The following is a 7547-nucleotide window of genomic DNA, read 5'->3' on the forward strand; positions in this document are numbered from 1 at the left end:
TTTTTTTTCACTAGTCTATATTTCTCAAAACACACACACACACACACACACACGAGAATATCTAGACAAAGCTTCAAACTTCCCAAGCCTAGATATCCTCTACAATTCGTCTTATCGGTTCTGGTTTCGAGCTATGTCGCTCCTAACATTAGTGATCAACTTCTGACTTTTCCAATACTCAAATTGACGCTTGAAGCTCGCCAAACCGAACTTTGGTTGACAGCTTAAGTGCTTTTAGAAAAAAGAGATAAAGAAAGAGAAAGCAAAGAGAAAAAAAAAAGAGCATTTGATGGCCTTAGAGAGTGGAGAAGCAACTACGGCCGTAACAGCTCCAGTAAAAAGTGTTGGTGGCAAAAACTTTAAAAAAAAAATGGGCTAGGTTTCATTTAGGGATTTTGAAGGAAAAAAAGAAAAAGAAAGAAGTACAAAAAGGGGAGAAAAGAAGATTATAAGTAGTGGCTTTATGTCGACCAAACAATCACACTGGAGCTTAGATAGAGGTGTGGACTAGGGTTTGCAAGGGTTTGGTTAGAAGAAGCGGAGGAAGGAGAGAGAGAGTAGAAAATGAAAAATGGAAAAATAAACAAAGAAATGGATCGAAGGAAAAAAGACATGAGAGGAAGGGAGAAGAAAAGAATAAATGAGAAAAATATATAAAATACATAAAGAAATACGTGGTGGGGGCATACTATATTGAAAAGCTTTCTATTGAAGTTCATAATTCATAATAAAAACATTAAGGGTCTGTTTGATTGACGTAATTGATTTTCCGGAAAATCATTTCCAACTTTTCCAGCGTTTGATTGGCGGAAAACATTTTCCATTTGGAAAATGAACTCCAAAACAAGGGAAAATGGGTTACATTTTAGGGAAAATGTCTTACCCTTTCAATTTCCGTAAGACATTTTCCGTGCTCTCCTCTCTAGCGCCTCCTTCATTCCTTCCTTCATTTTCGGTAGAAAATTGCTTCTGTTTATCGATTTTCCAATAACTTGTTTTTTTAATTATTCAATACTTGTTTTTTAACACAATTACAAATAATTTATTTGATATTAGTTTTTTTCAATTTATAACGATCAATATTGTAGCTTAATAATTGAGTATTATTATAAATAAATCATTGCAATATATGTAAAAACAATTTAAAATATAAAAAATTATTAATACATATTAATATATGCAAAAACAACTTTTTCGGAAAATATTTTCAGGAAATCTGCCAAATAACAAAAAATATTTTACACAGATTCAATCAAACATCAGAAAATATTTTCCAGTAAATCATTTTACAGAAAAGTAAAATATTTTCCAGAAATCATTTTACGGAAAATATTTTACTGGCAATCAAACAGACCCTAATATGATAAAAATTGTGCTTCTACTATTTTCTCAGTAAACTTTAGAAATTTACAATTTAATCTTTATATTTTCTAATTTTTTCAATTTGATCCTAAAAGTAATTTTCATCGTGCCAATATATATTTCAAACTTATATTTATGTCAATCTAAAACTAATAACTCACTTTTTTTTTATTTTGTCAAAATTGCAATTTAATTCTCAAACTTTTTAAAAAATTTTATTTGGCCCATTTCTCGTGTTTTCACTTCTAATTCTTTCTATAAATTCACATATCTAAAATCATTTTATTTTCAAAATATTCTTTTTTTTTACTTATTTACCAGATTTTCATGTAAATTAACTTATTCAATACCGACATTGCACCACGTGTCCAATAAAAAATTTAGGATATTGCATGACAAATAGCCTTAACTGATATTTTAAAAAATAAAAATATATATGAGACACATGTAAATCTTTTATTCACTAGTTAAAAAAAACTCCACCATCTGTGTATTAAAGGATAATTCATATAATTTTATGCGCTATTAGTGAACTAAATAATAATGCATTATCTTAATTAATGTTAGTGGATTTACTTTTAAAATTTTAAGATGATGTGTATCAAATATTGTTATATAGTTACACCTCATTGGGAGAACCTCTCTCACTAGATACATCTAGCAACGCACCAACATCTCGTCAAGGGACAACCCTTCTCTTTCATATCCTACACATAAACTCTCAAGCATGCACGCGGTAAGCTCTCAATCTTCAATAAACACTTTGCCTTAAATATCATTATGTCGACCAACGTCAAGACTGTGTACACACTTGTCCGAACCACACTTCCAATTGACCTTCTTATGGCTCTCCACCAACATCCAAACATCATTGTACGACTCTCTACCCCAAGTGAGCAGTCTTCACCCTCTAACCCACTCCTTTGTATCAATATTAAGTAAAAATAAAAAGGTTAATCTACCAAATGATAACTGAGTTTGAATTGAAAGTTCAATGTGGTACCTGGTTTTTTTTTCCAATTAAGTGCTTATTTTTTGTTATAGTTAACCAAAGTAGTACCCAAGCTTAACTTTTGTTAATTTTGAATTCATATATGTACATTATAGAAGAATTTTGAAGAATATAGTTGTCTATAGCAAATACAAATCAATGGTATCCCCATGACATTATTTACTAAAATGGGGTGAAATGAACAATGCTAAAGAATGGAGGGACAAGAGGTGTCGTCAGTCTAGCATCCTCCTCCCCTTTTTACCCGTATTTTGCTTCATATTTCGTCCTGTATTTTGTTTTATATACCGATATTGTCGTATAATGTCCCTCCATCATTAAAAAATTATTATTTTTAAACATATCATAGGCTAATGATAGAGGTATGATTGAGCAGAAAAAAATGGGTGGTATCGCCACCCCTTCTCCCTCCACCCCTAGGCACTGTTCATTTCACCTAATTTTGGTAAATAAGGTCATGGGGATACCATTTTGGTATTTAATTAGTTTTTTGATATTATCAGAGTAGAAAAGACGAAATTTGCAACGTTTTTTGCGGCACTTCAAGTCCGTGCTATTAAACTTTTGGTGTTGATTATAAACATTGTTAAAGATATAAAGAAAATGCCTTTATAAATTTCTTTTGTTGTAGTACTAAAGGTATCAATATTAATTTTTAGTGTTTAATTTAGATTTTAAGGTTAATTTGATGAAATTCAATTGTTAAATGTATTAAGTTTGAAACTTCATGATTTTGTTAATAGAACAAATTTAATGTTAAATGTGAATTTGTTTAATTTTGTTTTTAATTTATTAAATACAGTTTGATGGCTGCAATTCTTGTTTTGGAATTTAGGGTTGATTTTACGAAAGTTAATTGCTAATATTATTAGGTAATTGTGAATTTTCATCAAAGCTTCCTTGAAATCCAAATTAAAAATTAAAAAGTTAACACCATTACTTTTGGGTAGCAAAATGTCTAATTTTTGTCAAATGCAAGTACCATATTGGACAAAAAAATATAAGTACTACATTAAAAAAATGTCAAACTTAAATATCGAATGATTACCTAAAATAAAATAATAAAGCTTAATTTAGCCAACCTCGCATTATATTTACAATAACTCAATGTTTGGATTGAGGTAGGCTGTGTTCTTTTGGGCGTTTGAAAAGTACTTTTACATATAAAAGTGCTTTTGGGTGAAAAGTAATAAAGAACAAACTTCGATGGTAGTAAAATTTTAACTTATTTAAAGTGCTTTTGGGCGGATGAAAACGCAAATTTTTTAAACTTTTTCAGCCAAAAAGTGTTTTTGGGCTGGTCTTTTACCTTTTTAGCCAACACACACACTGATTCTTTTACATTTTCTCCTGGAGATTGACCGTAACCATCTTTGTTCCTGTGGATAACTAATCTATTGGAATATTATCCAAAAAGCACTTTGCTTTCATCTCTGGTTCTTTGCTTTCATCTATTGGAATATAATATTTAATTATTATATTTAAATATTTAAATATTATTTATATATTCTAATTAAATTTAATAAATAATTAATATTAATTACTTAAAATATTTAAAATTAATATTATATATTAAAATATTAACAATAAGTTATAATAAATTATTTTTTATATTTTTGCTAAAATATCATAATATTAACTAATTTGAACATTATTTAAATACATATTTGTTACTTTATAATATCATGTCTAAAATGGACATTTTATTCTTAAAAAGCACTTTTTGACAGTAATATCAAACACTCAAATTTTTCAAAAGCACTTCTCAAAAGTACTTCTCAAAAGTACTTTTCCATAACACTTTTCAAAAGTAATGAAGAACTGGCCCATAATATAAAGGAAAAGAAAGCAAAGCTGAGTAAAGAAAGATCCTTTTCCTTTTAAGCAAAAACTAAGGAATGCGATTATCCCATACTTTCTCTCAAAATGTTCAATTTTTATGTGCCCCAAATTGGAGGGAAAGTTAAGTAAAGGAAAGTAAACATATTTTTAAGATGTAAAATATCATTTTTACCCTATTTAATTTTTACATAATTATATTATGATAGATCATTATATTCCTTCATTCCCTTTTCACAGTTTAACCAAATAAAAAACTTTTAAATTTCCTTTACTAATTTTAGCTATCCAAACAAAATAATATTTAATCATTTCCTTTCTTTCCTTTCTTTTACTTTCTTTTCCTTCACAATTATAAATCTAAACATAGTGTCTTATCGTCATTTGCATCATGGTTATTGTAACACCCCTAGCTCGTATCAGTCGTCGAATTAGGGTTACAAGGCATTACCGGACAAAATGCAGATCAGTAGTCATTTATCAGTTTTATACACATGGAACACGTAACCAGATAAAACTTGTCATGATTTATACAAACTATGCTTCAAATTTCAACCTTATTAATATAATCTATATAACCACATATTCGAATTTAACTAATATGCAACAAAACCAAATTTCATGTATTTAATACAGTTTAATGTTCAAACCACATAACTTTAATATTAACTGCATTCATTTATTTCATTAGCTAAATATCAACATAACCTTCCATAACCTCTATACACGCAAACACTAAAGTCATTCGAACTAAATTACTATATTATTATGCAATCTCATATGCAACTTTAGTAACAATGCAACCTGGCTGAACATATTATGGATGTATATGTATATGTATAATACGCATCTTTCCCTAAAAGCAAAAACCACATATCAAAACGGAATTTACAAGTACACATATGCGCATACCTATTTTTCAAAATTTCACATTAACTTAATACTTTCAATCTATCCATTTAAGCTACCCAAAATATACTTAAATCATAATCATCACTTGCCATTTAGATCTGTACCAAAACAATTACTAAAACAATCATGAAACATATTCAATACTTATCATTTAACAACCGAACTTACATGACTAAACATTCAAATATAATATATGTATATATTTGACACCACAAACCGAATCCAAATAACTAAGCCACAATGAACATATCAATAGTATCCCAAATTCACATAAACTAAAATCAACCAAATAACATATGTTCAACCATTTCATTATTTATATATTCGGTTCCTGAATTCAAACTCATAAGACCAAACCAAACTACCAAAAAACATAACCATAATTTAACCTATGTTTCATATACCATAAACACACCTTTAAAGTGAGCTATTTTCATAGCCGAATATAGACCAAGCTATTCATTGTCTAATACTGAATTATATTTCAAAAAATCACAAGCATATATACAATGGGACATTTTGTTTCCATAATAAGCTCAAGTAATAAGCAAATACCAAAGTGAACAAATCATAAGCCACATAATCTATACCATGACTGAAAATGCATTAACATGAACATCATTGACATTCAAAACACATTTATATATCAAGATTACTACACGCATATATCATGACCAAAATTACTTAAACATTAGATCATTAGTATAAAGATTGAGCCATTTTCGCATGGCTAAATATATACAAATGTCAAGACCAACCAAAACAAGTGCTAGCCTATACATGCCATATGTTCTAAGTTTCAAGCTTTCAAAATACCAAAATAGTGTTCGGTAGTGTGATGGATTTTCTCGACGATCCCCGAGCTCGTAACTAGCTTCCAAAATCTATAAAAAACCGAGTGAACACACAAAGTAAGGTTAAAAAGCTTAGTAAGTCATAGAAAATAAATCATTTTGAGATTGTTAACAATTCAATTCAAATAAGCCGAATACCAACCATTTCAAATATATATATTCACTTACTACATAGGCATCATACATTGTCATGTAATTCAATATAGTCATTTAAATCATACTCACTTTTCATTTCTAAATTATATTAACAAACCTAACGTACCTGAATCGGATACATTTATTGCATAATCATTCATTCCTCAATATTGCCCGTTGAACCATTCGGAGTCAATAAGGATATTAGAATAACTTGGAAAGCTCGTACAATGCCAACGTCCCTAATGTGGTCTTACATGTAATCAAACATCGATGCCACTGTCCCAGACATGGTCTTATACGTAAATCTCAAATCAATGCCAACGTCCCAGACGTGGTCTTACACGATAACTCATATCAGAATTTTATGTCATGACATATATATATCCCCATTATTCCTATGGTTCGTACAGGGCTTTCGGACATCGTAAATCCATTGATTCAAGCTCATAATCACTTCTCCCATACTTAAATCAATTCGACATACACATATATAATTACAATAATTCAATTTGGAACAATTAAATACATTTCTATATGGATTTAACAACAATTAATTACTATGAACTTACCTCGGACGAAGACAAACGGATGGAATCGACTACTAGACCACTTTTGACTTTCCCTATTCTAATTCCGTTTTCTTTTGTTCTTGATCTAAATAAATTCAAATTTAGCTATTTAATATCACATTTTATTCAATTCAAGAAATAAACTCATAATTAGGACAATTTACACTTTAGCCCCTGAAATTTGCATTTTTTCACAATTTAGTCTTTATTTCATAAAATTATAAATTCATGAAATTTAGAGACAACCCATGCTAGCCGAATTTTGTATAGCTTCCTAGCAGCCCATATTTTCATTTATTTCACACTTTTAACCACTACGTTTCACATTTTCTCAGTTTAATCCCTAACTAATATTTTCATCAAAAATCACTTTACAAAACTTAGATATCTATCACTAAGCTTTCATAATTCATCATCAAATATCCAAAAACACATGCATTCATCAATGACAACTTTCAAAATCATCAACACTTTCAAAAATTAAAGCATGGGTTAGCTAGAACACAAAGCAACGATCACAAAAACGTAGAAATTATCAAAATCCGAAACAAAAACATACCTTGATTAAGCTTGAATAAGGTCGAATGAATAAAAGCTTTAAAACCCTTATTTTCTTTCTAGTTTCGGTGGAAGAACACTTGGAAATGATGAGCATTTTTGGTTTTATTTACTTTATTCATTTTGATTTAATGAATTACTACTTTAACCTTAATGATATATTAATATAAATGACTTAAATCATGGACATAAATATCCGCTAACCTTATAATGGCATGATAACCTTTTAAAGACTTCCCATAAATTAAATCATAACAAATTAGCATATTAATAATGAGAATGTCACTTTTAGTTTTTATGCGA

General features: G+C 29.1%; 1 long non-coding RNA gene across 1 annotated transcript; it reads right to left on the bottom strand.

Annotated features, from left to right (window-relative positions):
* Positions 1-5793: 5793 nt before the first annotated feature.
* On the bottom strand, positions 5794-7547 carry LOC107905866 (uncharacterized). Its single transcript, XR_001686624.2, has 2 exons — positions 7246-7547; positions 5794-6009 (listed from the first exon to the last, which is right to left on the bottom strand). It is a non-coding gene; the product is annotated as an uncharacterized lncRNA (long non-coding RNA).

The sequence above is a fragment of the Gossypium hirsutum genome, chromosome D05 (genome assembly GCF_007990345.1).
Source record: "Gossypium hirsutum isolate 1008001.06 chromosome D05, Gossypium_hirsutum_v2.1, whole genome shotgun sequence".
Lineage (NCBI taxonomy): Eukaryota > Viridiplantae > Streptophyta > Magnoliopsida > Malvales > Malvaceae > Gossypium > Gossypium hirsutum.